Source organism: Ceratotherium simum, chromosome 21, assembly GCF_057802395.1.
Source record: "Ceratotherium simum simum isolate JZ-2026a chromosome 21, ASM5780239v1, whole genome shotgun sequence".
NCBI lineage: Eukaryota > Metazoa > Chordata > Mammalia > Perissodactyla > Rhinocerotidae > Ceratotherium > Ceratotherium simum.
In genome coordinates this window covers 13,660,965-13,676,479 of record NC_141920.1, presented here as the reverse complement: position 1 = coordinate 13,676,479, position 15,515 = coordinate 13,660,965, and positions in this window count along the sequence as shown.

Sequence of the window (15,515 nt, the reverse complement as noted above, 5' to 3'; positions counted from 1 at the left end):
TTTAACATAAGTAGTATCACACTATGATATTCTCGATGATAGAAGAAATTCATGATCTTGCTGAAACAATAACTTTAATTCCATAATTATGCACACATGCATACACATATGCACACACACACGATACCTCAATACACGCAAGTCATCATCTTGTTCCATTCCCATAAAAACTTTAACTGTGTCTGAGTTTTATTGCTTTTGGCCTGAGGCTACAGCATGATTTACAGAGCAGACAGTGGGTGCATGTTTGGCATATTCTCGTGCAAGCAAGAGAGAAGGGCCATTCTCAACGGGCAGTTCTGGCCCATGTGCCCACTGGCCCTCGGCAATCTGATGTCAGAGACGACACAGGAACAGGGAGCTCAGAGGCCTCGATGGTGACATGGCTGGAACCTGGAGTCAGGATGTCGGTGAAGGAAAGAGAGTCAGTTGGGGTTGAAGAGGGCATGTGGACATTCCCAGGGAGGGGGGAGCTGAGGAAGAACAAGAAAGGGAGGGATCTGGGCAGAAGCCACGTTCCAGAATCAGAGGCTCAAGGAGGAGGCAGGTGGTCACGGTGGAGGGCAGAGGTGCTGAGAAATGAGGTCCAGGCACCAAAGGCCCAGAGGGGCCGAGGAGCACAAGGACTCTAGGCTGACTCTGGAGGACCGCTTGTCTGGATGGATGAGGTAGGCCGTTGTCCCTGTGCCTGCTCAGCGCTCACCCCCACACTTCTGGGCCAGGACTCTGAGTTTGCTCTGGGAACCAGGCTTTACTAGTCCCAGGCCAGCTCCAGGGGTGTCACGTGACCCAGGCTTGGCCAATCAGACACTACATGCCTCTGGCTGCAGTGATTGGCTCAGGAATGGCATTGACCCAGTCAGAGCCAGTCAGAGCTAATCCTGGGCCTTTGCTGGAGGTGCAAGTTCTCTTGCAGAGGGACGTGGGGGTGGAAGGATGTAGGACTGAGTCTGCAGAGGTCCCCATGGGGAGGGCATCTCCCTGAGCGTGAAGTCGAAGAAAGCTGTGCTGGAGTGCAGAGAAAAAGAGAGCCATAGTCCCAGGATGTAGATATGCCCAAAGCCGCCCACCACTGGCCTCACCTTGGCATGAGCCAAGAAACTCTTTTCCTTTGTTGAAACCAAATGAACGTGGGTTTTCTGTCACTTACACCCAAATGTTTCCTACAAGATAGAATGTGCCTCTTTGAAGACTGGTGTTCCTTCTCTTTACAGTGAACCCTCCCCACTCTGCCAAGATACCTGACAGACGTTTTTGACCTAAATAGAATAAATTTTGTTGAATTCTCAAAAATCACATTCTGATTCACTTTTTCCCCAAGAAATCCAATGTTAATTTACCCTTGAAGAACACATGTCTCCGGGAAACCCTTCCCAGCCTCTGATACCATTTTTCCTCTTGGCGATTGGTCTCTGAATCATTAACATACAACTTCATGCCCATCCAGCCCACACAGCAATCTCCATGGGGCCACTCATCATGTGTGGTCGATTCTGATGACAAAAACAACTAATTGAAACCCTACACTTTGTTTACTCTGAATGCATTAAGGTGGTAGTTATCAAATTGGAACTGTATTACCCCTTAAATTACCTTGAAAACAAAATCAATAGTTTATTTAATCACAGTCAGGAAAAGAAAAAAATAAGAAAAGTACACGTCCTAGGTATGTAGTGGGCTACACCATCTAGGTTGTGTAAGCACATTCTGTGATGTTGGCACAACGACGAAATCACCTAACCACACGTTTCTCAGAACATGTCCCCGTCGTTAAGCGACGCATGACTGTATCTCAACAGGCCTTGGTGGAGTCTGAACTCCTTTCTAACCAAGTGATTAGAATACAAACGTTGTTGGCCCAGCAGATGGTCAGTGTGGATATTGATACCATTTCTTTAATTAAACATCTGAGATCATTCATACAATGACCTTATCAATGCCTCCATTTGGACTCCAAGAGCAAAGTGTGAACTAATTCAGATACCACTACTGAGGCTGCTTTTATTTATTTTTAAAAATCTTCTCTTTAAATTGGAAATTTCTCAGATTTTCTGCTCCAAGTCAGAGCTCCTCTGCCTGTAGTGGAACTGTCAGTTCCCCATAGGGTGTCATCATAACAGCGTTATTCCCAGATGCATAGATTCCAGGAAACCTGATCTGCTGCCCCTTCCAGAGAGTCTGTGAGCTCCTCATCACCCTTTACTAAATTCCTTTTCTGCTTAAATAGCTATAGTGGATTACGTTGCTAGCAACCGAGCACCCTGACAGATGTGCTGGTTAAGATCTTCCACTTTACGTGCTGTGGCCTCGGTGTAGCCCACCCGTGTTTGCCGTGCAGGGCCATCCTTGCTCACTTCCCCGTGACAGCTGACAGCCTCACCGAGCAGAAAAATTTACTTATTGATTTGTTTTTAAACAGCTTCAATGAGGTGTAATTGATAAGCAAAAAACCCACATATATTTAATTAAGACAATTTGATGAGTTTGGACATGTGCCAACACCTGTGAAACCATGACCACAATCAAGGTGACAGACATATCCATCACCCCCAAAGTTGCCTTGTGTTCTCCCTTTTTTGTGCCAAGGACACTTGACATGAGATCTACCCTCTTAACAAATTTCTAAGTGCATAATACAGTATTGTTGACCATAGGCGGAAAACATTTATTTTTTTGCTTCACAATGTGAGAATTGGATTGTGAATCAATGGAAAGTCCATCTGTGAACATGTATTCACAAATACTAAACGTCATAAGTCAGATGACAACTAGTCCCTGGGAAACGGTATTAATATTAGTAAATACTAAGGCTTTGCCTGGGGAATGGGGAGGAGGGCACAGACACGGAGACTCTGTGCCCTGGTCCTTAAGATCCACGGAGAAGTGGGACCAGAGGTTGGGGGATGGGCTGGAGAAATGGGGCAAGTCCGAGTGGAAGGGAAGTGTGAGATGCTATGGCAGACTTCGGTGGCTCGTCCCCAATATCTGTGCTTTCCTTCTTTTGTATTAGAAGCCCAGATATTTTGCTTGGCACATGAACATGTTGAATAAAAAATACATTTCCCATTCAGGCTTGCTGGTAGATGTGGCCAGATCACGACATTCCAGTCAGTGGAATATAAGCCTAAGTGCTGTGTTCAAATTCCAAGGAGCATCTTAAGGAGACAGCATTCCCTCCCTCCATTGCTTCTCTCCTGCTTCCTGCTGGCTGGGACGCAGACTCCGTGTCTGATCTGGAGCAGGCACCTGGAGCCATGAGTGAGGAGACTGATGCTGAGCCGGGCAGAGCAACAAGATAGAGGGGGCCTGGGCCCTTGCTGTCTCAGAGCCGTTGTGCTAGCCAGGGACTGTCCACAGTTACATGAGACAGAAATATATTTTTATCTGTTTAAGGTACTGTCCATTTGGGGGGAAATTCATAGCTGAATGAAATCTCAAATCTCATCTCAGTGGGTGCCACTGAAGTAGAAATCTTGGGGAGAGTCAGAAGTGTCACATGTAGTTCTGGCGTCCACTCTGATTAGAGGCACAGTGCAAAACTCCAGACTGTGGACTGGGTGGTGTGACAGACTGTAAGAGATGTCGGGGTTCTGAGAAAAGTGGACACTCAAAGGACTGGCCAGGACAAGCTGGATGTGGGAGCTGGGCCCTGAGCCTGGAGAATGAGGGAGAGGAGAGCAGAGAGAGCGTGATTCTTTTCCCAGGCTGGGAACGGGAGGTCAGCATCCCCAGTGAGAAGAGGAGAATGGAACCACACCAGAGTGAGATGCTACAAGGAAATCAACGCCCAAGAGCCGACCGACAGCTAAGACATCTTGACAAATATGTCTAGAGTGCTCAGCACATAGTCAGCTCACAACAGCTATTTGCAGAATGAAATAAAGGAAGGACTGCATGAATAACACAAGAGAAACAAAAGAGCAGCCGCGTGGTAGAGGGGCTGGAATGGATGCTAGAATCCTAGAATCTCCATCTCTATATCTGTATATCTCAGACCAATGCCTAAAAATAGTGTTCAACAAATATAGACTAGTCATGCTATTATTACTGTTGTCGTTGTTGTTAAAGTTGAGAGTAACTGAATGTTAACAGGTTGATCTGATTGCCAATGAGAGGATTCTGGGGTCCATAAGCCAACTGCCTCTTCTAAACTTTCCTGGCAACTTTTCCTCCACATACTCGGATGCAGTTCACCTCCTCTTCAAACCTAGGTTAATCTCCGTTCCTGTGGGACATCTGCTGTGATCACCTGAGGCCGCAGCCATCCTTCTCTCCTCTGACGGCACGTTATCACCTTGTCATTGGGCCCTGGAGGCAGGTGTCCTGGGACATCCTGTATTTCATTCCTTGTTTTCCCAGCATAGGATGGGCACAAAGGTCCTTCAAAATATCTGACCCCTGCTTAATTCTGCGGACTCATCCCCTAGCATCTCCTCCAACTTTAAAAATCATGTCTAGACTCTCACATTTTTAAGCTATTATCTAAATTTTTTATCATAGATTTAAATATATATTTGGATATAATTATATAAATTATATATTATGTTACTATGTAAGTGTATATTAGTATTATTAAAATATACTTTTATTTTACATACAAATATAATAAAATTAGTATATAAATGGATATAATTTGATATGTTGTAAATATTGATATTTTAAAAGAAACTTTCAAAGTATGTCCAACTGACGCTCAATTCTCTTGCGGTTTGATACCCACCTTAGTGGATTTAAAAAAAAATACACGTACATCTTCACTTTAATTGTTAGGAATTCTGCATTGTTCTTTTTTTCTCTGTGAACTTGTACTCCCCTGGGGGAAATTTGGTCTTAATGTATCATATTTTTATTCTTGGAAATCTTTTATTAATCACTCTATCATATATCACTGAGCAACAAAAATATGCTCGTAAATTGAAATTTAAAAAAGTTTTCATTGACTACAAGTCTTTAAATTTTAAAATGTTATTTTAAATTCAATTATCATTATGGTTGTTAGTAGAACACAATTAATCAAAACAACATAAATATGTCATAGCTCGTGATAAAGAATGATTAATCCTCAAAAAGTAAAATACTTTGGGATATATTTTTTAAAATATGACAGTGGGACTGCTTTTTCAATTAGTGTTTTCATGAATGAATGTTGTTATTTTAAAGAGACAGGTTTCAGTATCAGTTGTATTCACACCATTCTGTTTTTCTTGGTGTCACGCTGAGAACCTGTTCATGTAAACAAACAGATGGGAGCGGAAGGGCTTCTGTTGTATGTTGCTCAATTCTTTGGGCTCCTTTTAAGTTATGTGTCAAAAATTACATGGTGATTTTTGATAATCTATGAGCTGACATCGGTACTCGGTTCTTCACCTCCAGTGACAGTGAAGAATTGAAAACAACCTGACTGGTAGACGGATGTGGTTCCCAGTTACTGGAGACACCCGTGTTCTCAACACGGAGGTGATTATTTCAAAATGTGCCTTTGCTTGGTGCCCTGAAGGGCTTTTCGCAGCAGAGGTGGCACCTTTGTAAGATCAGGATGGGTGATGCCTTTTCAGTGGGGACGTCTCCCACTCTCCCCCTCCTCCCTCTCCTTTTGCTGGAGGCTGACTGCATGGACCAGTCAGTGGGCTCCTATGGCTTCCGCTTGGGTTTGGCCAACGGGGAGTCCTGGTGGCGGGGAGAGAGGAGAGGAGCGTAAGGTTGGGCGTTTATTCCCTGGCCTCATCCACGGGGTGACCCTGGGCAGCTGCCGCTTCTCCAGGAGGCCACAGCGCCTTCACATTTTACGCAGCCTCCCGAGCCTCCAGGTTCTAGAAAACTCCCCCTCCCCTCACCTCACTCAGGGCCCCAACAGCTCAAAGGGGCTGCCCTCTCTGAAGTTTTCTTTACCCCACCCCCACCTTTATAAATATTTCTTCTATTAAACTCTCCTGGAATTACCCGATTTGAGTGCACTTCCTGTGTTATGTTGGTACCTTGACTGACAACCCTTTTTTTTCACATAGTGGAAAAAGGACATTGTGAAGGCAGAAGTGGCAGATAGTGGAGGGTCAGGAAATCAATTCTCTCTCTTTTTTTTTTCTTTTTGTGAGGAAGATCAGCCCTGTGCTAACATCTGCCAATCCTCCTCTTTTTTTTTTTTTGCTGAGGAAGACTGGCCCTGGGCTAACATCCGTGCCCATCTTCCTCCACTTTATGTGGGATGCCGCCACTGCATGGCTTGACAAGTTGTGTGTTGGTGTGTGCCTGGGATCTGAACCTGCAAACCCCGGGCCGCCGCAGCAGAGCACACCCACTTAACTGCTTGCGCCACGGGGCCGGCCCCTGGAAATCAATTCTCTTAAAACTGTCCGTGCCTATGAACCCTTGGAAAATCTTCATGTCCCCCGGGGGTCTGTGTACTCCAATCTGATGGTGGCTCATCTCACCCTCCATCTCTGTCCCCTCCACTGTATCATGGTAAGGACAGGGTTGGGAACCAAATGGGCATTAAAGAAAGCTGGCAGGTGCTTTTTCATGAATACCAAACAGTACAGGGGAATCCTATACAGCCACGGTGTGTGCCCAGCACCTTCCACCTTTTCTGCTGCCCGGCCACACCCGCCACTGGCCTCCCCTGCAGGGAAGCGAATGTCCTCCCCGGAGCTGATGTATGAGTGGGGGCTGGTTTCGCAAAGCCAGGACCCCAGGATTGTCTGTTTGACTCGGGCATCAGTCACCGTTGCCGGGGAGCCCGCCTGGCTTATCTGCCAGGCTCTCTGCAGCGCTGATTTAGAAATTCCAGACAACCCATGAGAGTTCTTGATTGCAGCAGCGGGTAGCTGATCTACAATAACATGTAAAAAGATAGGGGTCCCCAGGCAAGACAACAGCTGAGGTTTAAGCTGAAATTGGAGTTAAATGTGTGCTCAATCCACCTGCTGGGGGGAGCGATGATCTCGCACCACCCATCCTGGAACTGGCTAGAAGTCCCCGGGGGCAATTGCCTGTTATTCTTGGTGCCACCGAGACCAGGCTGCTGGCAGATGGCTGTGGATGTGTTTGCACTAGCTGCAACTGTGATTTTTCCTCCTTCAGGAGGTATTTTGGATTCTGGTATTCATTGGTTCATTGTTTATTTACAAGCATGTTTAGGGCCATAGCTTCTGTGATAGTGTGCATTATCATTCAGCAAATATTCACTCTCTTCCCTTCACATTGTGCGTGGAGAGCGCTTCCCGCCTCTTTGATGTGGGTTTGGCCACGAGACTTGCGCTAACCAGTTGAATGTCAGCGGAAGTGACAAGAGCAAAGGTATTAAATGTGCTCGTGCAGTCTGGCTGGCTCTTGCTTAGGGGATCAGCCACAAGAAGAGCGTGCCCAGATAGCTGTTGTCCCTCCAGACCTGGCCCAGGAAGGACACACGTGAGGCAGACCTGACACCAACCCCCAGCCTGCACCAAGCCCAGTGGAACAGGTGGAGGTCAGCCAAGCCATGGTGGCCCTGTGGACCTGTGAGTGTGAGTAAATGCCTCTTGTAAGCTGCTGAGTTGGGCTGGCAGCAACTGACAGGTGGCTGAGTTGGCAAATTCTGCTCTGCTGGACCCAAGGGTAGTAATCTTCAAAAAATTTCTCCACTCAAAATCAGGTTTCAGGGCCTGGCCCAGTGGCATAGTGGTTGAGTTTGCATGCTCTGCTTCAGCAGCCCACGGTTCGCAGGTTTGGATCCTGGGAGCAGACCAACACACTGCTTATCAAGCCATGCTGAGGTGGTGTCCCACATACAAAATGGAGGAAGATGGCCATGGATATTAGCTCAGGGCCAATCTTCCTCACCAAAAAAAAAAAAAATCAGGTTTCACTCATTCAGGCATTTATTTATTAATGCCCTGGTTTATCCTGCAAATGCTTTTTGATCACCCTAGGTGTCAAGCACTGTTCTAGAGAGGCTCATCTATCTCTGTATGTCTGGGTTGTCTCTTGATCTTCCTGAAAGAAATGAGGTTATAAATGTGCACATTCTTAAAGTGCTTTGAAAGGCAGGAAATAAATCCAGCTTGTTTCAGCCCATTTCTCCTGCTCTGCTCAGCTGCGTGACCCCCTGAGACCAGGCTGGGCTAGGGGGAGTGGAAAGGAATCCTGCTCCTGCCTGGACAGGCTAGGATGATCCCCCACTGCCCTCCTCTGCGTTATATCAGAAGCCGTGGGGACAAAGGGTGGAGGGAGGGGATGCCCATCATCTCCCTGAGGGGAACAGGTGTCCTCACATCTTGCCTGGGTTAATGGGCTCAGCCACTCTGTGGTTGGCCTTGTTTCTGTTTTCAGAAAAAGAAACTGTGCCAATGATTGGCACAGGGCGGGAGCAGTGTGTGTTAATTACGAAGATGCCGAGTCCCCGTGATGAGAGAAGTAAAAAGTCCTGACCTTTAAGACTGAACTCTTGAACATCTGTGCAGAAGAGAGTTGCCACAGCAGGCTGACTGCTGTCCCTGGAAAGGCCTGCCTGCAGGGTTGGCCCTTGCCTGGCGTCTGGGAACCTGGATTTTGGGAGGTTCCAAACACTCTGACTGACAAGAAAGGCTCACTGTGCCTGAACTGTTTGTACAAAACAATACGGTCTATGCTGAACACCTGCTTTCCTGCTGGGAGTCCAGAGTTTTGGGACATGCATGGGAGAGGCTGCCACGTGACCAGGTTCCAATAAAAATCTGGGGCACAGTCTCTAACGAGCTTCCCCGGTGGGCAAGATTTCGCACAGGTTGCCACAACTTGTTGCTGGAGGAATTAAGGGAGTCTTGTGGGACTCCAATGGGAGAGACTCTTGGAAGCTTGCTCCCAGTTTCCTCCAGACTTCACTCCATGCGCCTTTTCCCTTTGCTGATACCCTTTGTCTCCTTTCACTGTAATTAGTCACAGCCATGAGGAGGATCAGATGCTGACTCCTGTGAGTCCTCCTGTTACTGAACCAAGTGGGCTCACCTCCTGGTGAGTTAAATAAGACTCTACACCAGCGGAAGTTGTTTCACAAAGTAAAGTGTATTTGCAGCAAACAGGTGGCCATGAGGAATCATTTCCAAAGTCATGGCGTCCCTGAACAAAGAGAAGCAGGAAATTTTATTTCGGTTGGGAAATGAATATTCAAAAGGGAGAGGCGGGTATTCGCTTGCACAGGCTCAGGTGGAGAACATGCTTCCACATAAGCAGGCCTAAGCTCCTTCTGGAGAGATCTTTGTATAAAAATAAGGCAAAGATCATGGGCGTAGCTCTTGTGATGAGGCTTGGTCAGTTTCAGGATCGCTGGTGGGTACATCTCCTGAACACACAAAAGGAAAAGAAACAACTTGGAAAAACAGTTAATTGCTTCCAAACCCACCTTGGAGTTTCTCCAGGCACTAGTTGGTGATACTCCAGTGAATCAGCACCCCTGAGAGTGGCCTTGGGGACCCCAACACAACATCCTTTCCCTTTTCTTGACTCAAAGCCTTTGCTTTGGGCCTTCATCCCACCCACAGCACCATCCTTGGCTTTTAGGATCATCTTACTGATCCATAGGCCTCTGTTCAACTCGCACCTCGACCACGAGTTCTGAAGCGTTTTCACCCTTCCTGAGATTCTATAGAATTTACTATCAGAATCCCACCAGGCACTCTGTCTTAAATGGGCATCAGTTCCCTTCCTAAAAACTGAGTCTTGAGTTTTGTGACATATGTCAATTTATCAGCGCCCTTAGCCTAGAAGCCAAGATAAAATGATACAAGATGAATGTTTTGACATGGTTTGTCTTGTCCTCAATGCTCTGTGTTCGCTGAAAAAAGGCTTTTGAAGATAGAATCTTAATAGATACCAAATTATTACCTAACTTCAAAATATTTTGACAATTCTTCATAGACACAGCTATAGCAAAATATATCTCTCAGTTATAGTGCCTTCAACTGGAATTAGCCCCAGGGCTGTGAATCCTATTTTTAAACACGATTAGAATTTTATTCCCCATAGCGCAATTGTTTTTAACATTAATCCAGTCACCAAAAATGGATTGAGAGACTACTAGGTGCCATTAACTGTGACTACTGTGGAAATTCAAAACGAAAAAGACTCATTTTCTGCTTTGGAAAGTCATAGGTTTTGTGTTTGGTAGTTTTGTAGATATTTCTCGTACCCAGTCAGAACCTAATTGCCCATGCCCCTTCCATGCAATACCCTCAGGGGATGCTCGCCCCTCTCCCAGGTAGCCTGTGTCTCTCAGGGAAACTGACCCCACGCCCAACCATAGCAGTGGGGCCTGAATGTTCTAAGCTGACTAGCATAGTCCCATGCCCTTTGTCACATGATCGGCTCAGCAAAACCAGGCATAAGCCAATCAGCATAGAGTCCTCCTTTGGTGTCCTCAGGGGATTGGTCCTGGGACCCCTTGTGGATACCAAAATCCACGGACGCTCCAGTTCCTTGTATAAAACGGTGTAGTTTTGCATGTAACGTATGCAGTCCTCCCATATACTTTAAGTCATCTCTAGATTACTTATAATATATAATATAATGAAAATACTACGTAAATAGTTATTATACTGTGTTGTTTAGGGAATAATGACAGGGGGAAAAAGTCTGTACATATTCAGACAGATACAATCACTGCAGGCCTTTTGATCTGCAGCTGGTTGAAACCCATGTGGATACGGAAGTCTGACTGTATGATATTCTCCTAGGCACAGGGTGGCCAATCAGTGGAGAGCTCATATTTTCCTTGGAAACCTCCCTCTGGATATGGAAGAACTGGTGATTTGAATCCTGGAACTGCTGGGCCATTTTGGGAAGCCAGGCTGAGGAGGAGAAGAGGGGCACCTCACAGAAAACAGAAGATAAAATGGAGAGGGATCTTAATCAAACCACCCCTGGTGTCTGAACCCCTGGACTTATTGCTTACATGAACACACAATCCTTTTAAATAATTAAGTAAGGATGAGTTGGCACTTTCAGTATTTGCATTCAAGATTAATCTAAATGATTTAGCCCCATAGCATCTATCTATCCTTTCTCCCATTGTTTATACTCTGATTTTCCTTTGGGAAAATTATGCGTCCTGTATTCCCAGACACATGTTTTGGGTGGGACTGATACCATGCTCAGATACGTAGGGGAGCTCGTATGAGCTGACACCAAGCACCACACTCCACCATTTTGGCTTTGATGATTGGTTAGGAACAGAGACATAACCCAGTTTGGGCTAGCCAAATGATAAAAAATTTAACACTTATGCAGTAGATACCATGAGACCCCCTTTCTCCCACTAGTTTGTGTGGTGTGAATCTGTGTTCTAGACACCCAGGAGCAATTCTGTTGCCACCAGATGAGAACCTAGAACTGCCAGAAATAGAGTCCAAGGCTGAAGCCAACATTATAGAAAGCAGAGATGAACGAGGGGAATCGATTAGATTCCTCTTGGATCTTATATCTTATATCCAAGATATAAGATCTTGGATTAGACCTGCCATGAAGCATGCTACCTCTAGACTTCTCTGTTATGGGCAGCAAACCAAACCAAACCAAACCAACAACAAAACCATTTATTGATTAAACTAGCTGAGCTGGATTTTCTGACATTTGTTACATGCTAATGTTAGATACTATTTTAAGGGTCTACTCTATCTCCCATCCTATGCTTAGTCCTGGGGAAGACTCAGGATGAATGAAACCAGGCACCGAGCTGGAGAAGCTCCCGTCCCAGTGGTACAGAGGGCAAACATACACATGCAGTAGATACCATGAGACGGGACTTTGACACAAGGAAAATTGTAATAAACATGTTGAAATGAATGAATGAATCACTATTTTTAAAAAAATGATGTTAGCCTGTTCTGGTTCCAGGTAAGATGGAGTAAACACTCTACCGTGTCTCTCCCGTGGAATAAAGCTATAGAACCTGGACAGATTGCATGGAGCAGTGAATTGAGGACTCTGAAAAGGAAATTGTTGTGGTGGATCAGGGTGGAAGACTGGAATTTGAAGCCCCATCAAACTGGTGGTGAGTTTGCCATATTTTGATCTCTGGTATCTCATGACCTGATCCCCAAACCCAGAAATGGGCACTAGAACAAAGACAGACAGCGCCTCAGGAGAAGCCCAGGGGAGACTGCTAGTCTGTTCAGGGAACCAGTTCTGGGGAAGGGAACTTCTAACACTCAGAGAGAGTGGGGACATCTCCACATTTTTTTCTTTCTTTTCTCCATTCTTTCATGCCCAAGCTCTTAAGCAACCTTGTGGTATTGGTGCACAGGATTTGAACAAGTCTCTGAGTGTCATAACATAATATACAAAACGTCCAAGATAGAATCTAAAATTACTTGATATATAAAGACTCAGGAAAATCTCAACACTCATGGGAAAAGACAATTAACAGACACCAACAATGCAATAACACAGGTATTGAAATTCTCTGACAAAGACTTTAAAGCAGATATGATAAAAATCCTTCAATAAACAGTTATGAACACACATGAAACAAATGGAAAAATAGAATCTAAGCAAAGAATAGGAAAAATCCTTGGGACCTGCAGTTAGGAAAAGATTTCTAGACTTGATACGAAAAGCATAATCCATAAGAGAAAATATTATTAAAATTGACTTCAAATAAATATTTCAATAAAAATTAGAAATTTTTATTCTGTGAAAGACACTGTGAAAAGAATTCACTGTTAAAAGACTGTTAAAAGAAGTCAAGTTTGTTACCAGGAGAAAATATTTGCAAATCATGTATCTGAATATGTATGTGCAAATCACATATCCAGAACATGTAAAAAAATCTCAAAACTTGGGCCGGCCCCGTGGCTTAAGCAGTTAAGTGCGTGCGCTCTGCTGCTGGCAGCCTGGGTTCGGATCCTGGGCGCGCGCGGACGCACCGCTTCTCCGGCCATGCTGAGGCCGCGTCCCACATACAGCAACTAGAAGGATGTGCAGCTATGACATACAACTATCTACTGGGGCTTTGGGGGGAAAAAATAAATAAATAAAAATAAAAAAAAAAAAATCTCAAAACTCAACAGTAAGAAAACAAACAACCCAATTAAAGAATTGGCAAAGACTTGAACAGACTCTTCATGAAAGAGGATACACAGATGGCAAACATACAGATGATAAAATTTTTGTATCATTAGCCATTAGGGAAATGCAAATTGAAGGCACGGTGAAATACCACTACACGTCTGTTAGAATGGTTGTGATAAAAACCTGACATTACAAACACCAGGGAGCTTGTGAGAAACTGGAACTCACATGTCGCTTTTAGGAACACCTAACAGTACAGTCACTCCGGACGACAGTTTTTCAGTTTCTTATGAAATTAAACATACACTTACCAGGTGACAGAGCAACCCCATTCCTGAGTATTTACCCTAGAGGAAAGAAAACTTACGATCACACAAAAAGCGGTACACAAATGTGTATAGCAGCTCCCTTCATAATTGTTAAAAGATGGAAATGACCCAAATGACCTTCAGTGGACGAATGGCTGCACAGTCTGTGGTTCACGTGCTTGACGTGATAAGAAGGAAGGAGATACTGACATGCACAGCAACTTCTTTGAATCTGGAAGGCATTAAGCTGAATGAAAGAAAACAGTCTCAAAGATTGCATAACGAACATTTTCATTTGCATGACTTCCTGAAAAAGAAAAAACCCCATAGTGAGAGAGGGCAGTACAGGGGCTGCTAGGGGTCATATGTGAGGGGGAGGTTGTGACTATCAGGGACTAGCAGGAGGCTGGACTTTTTTGGAGGGGAGGTGATGAAGTTGCTCTGTATCCTGACTGTGGTGGGGATTACACAACACATACAAATGCATTAAAGTCAATAGAAATGTACACTACAAAAGGCCAATTGGACTGTATACTATTTTTTGAAATAACATTGCAAGTCACACACATGCAAAACTGATATCTCTGAGTGCATTTGTTGGATTTCCTTAAAAAAAATAAAAGACTCTCCCCCGGCCCTGCTCTCATCTAGGTGAGGCCTGACTTGCCAGAATCAAATCCCTGCAGAGGGACGGTGCCGGGAGCCCTGCCTTCACAGGCGGCGTCAGACGCGCTGTCTGCCTACACAAACACAGCACAGGCAGAGCCCTGGTCTTCGTGCCCAGTTTTCTCTCTTCCTCTGCCCAGCTCCGACAGGGCATATGGAAAATAATGTTTGAAATGTAAACTTTGAGTATGAATGGGAACTTTATTTCCAGAGATGTTTATAATTTTTTCTCTTGGATTGAAACCCTAGTTCATATCCAAGTAAATTATTTGGGGGTGTTGATAAGAGGATAAATCTTAGATTTTGCACAAAGGTCTGCATTCAGAAAACCTCCCTTCCAAGGGCTGCATTTTTTATAGGGAGCTGGAAGAGGGAGTGAGGGGGGTATGGCATTCTGAATTTGCTGTCTTTTCTTTTCCTTTTCATATGTTCACAAAACACTCTAGATACGGGGCAACCACGAGTTCAAGGTGGGAAGGAAGACAGGCTTTTCCAGAGACAATCACCTTTCAAAGCACACACAAGGATTCAACTTATTCCTGGAGCCCTGCCAAGGTAGACAGCAACAGACTGAATCTTTGTTTGCATTTTCTAAGCCAGCAATTGGGAAATCTCAGTAGTAACATAGGGGACACCTGTCGTCTGGGCTCAGCTTTGTGCTTAGGTAGCCGGGGACTCTCTTTAAAGGGCTGATAAGGGAGGATGGAAATATTACATAGTGGGGAGGGGAGTGTTTAAGGAATTATAGTTTAAAGATTTTATATAAGAACTATGGTTTTTACTTTTCTATATTTCCCCCCAAATTTTGACAGCAAGTATACGTATTAGTGGCTTTGGCTATAAGTGGTAGGGATCCAAATTAAACTGAATTAGAAGACAAGGGGAGATGGGTCAGGATGATTGGCTTGTTTAACTGAAAAGTCCAGGGGAGGATTGCAGGAATGGTTGGATCTAGGGGATTTTATCGGTTGTGAGTTAGATACAAACAGGAGAAATCAGTCTAGCTTGTTTAAATGTAAAAGAGCCTATTGAAGGCTATCATGTGGCTCACAGGATCTCTGGGACGTGCAAAGAGTCAGGCTTGGTGGTTCTGAAGCTAGGGGTGACATCCAAATTGCACTGCAGAACTGCACCAGAGCAAACACTGCTGTCCCCACTCCTGGGGACACTGCAGCCGAGCCTAGGCACCAGCACTAGAGCCCCTGCATTGATGCCATCAGGAAACTGTGTGTCCCTGTGTCCCCTCACCAACAAGGATCTGCATTCAGCCTTCTGCAGGTTACCAGCTTCCAGATCGCATGGGGCATCTAACTCACCTTCCTGCACCCCAGCTGCAAGGAAGTCTGGGACACGTGTTTCTGACTTCTCATTTGGGGAGACATGAGCCCATAAGATGGGAAAGTCTCTAGATATGGGAGGAAATTTAAAGTGTTCGGGGACAAATAATAACGAAAACAACATCAACAACCCTAGCTAACACATTGCAGTAATTTAGGATGTTCCTGGTAGTCTTCTGAGTTAATT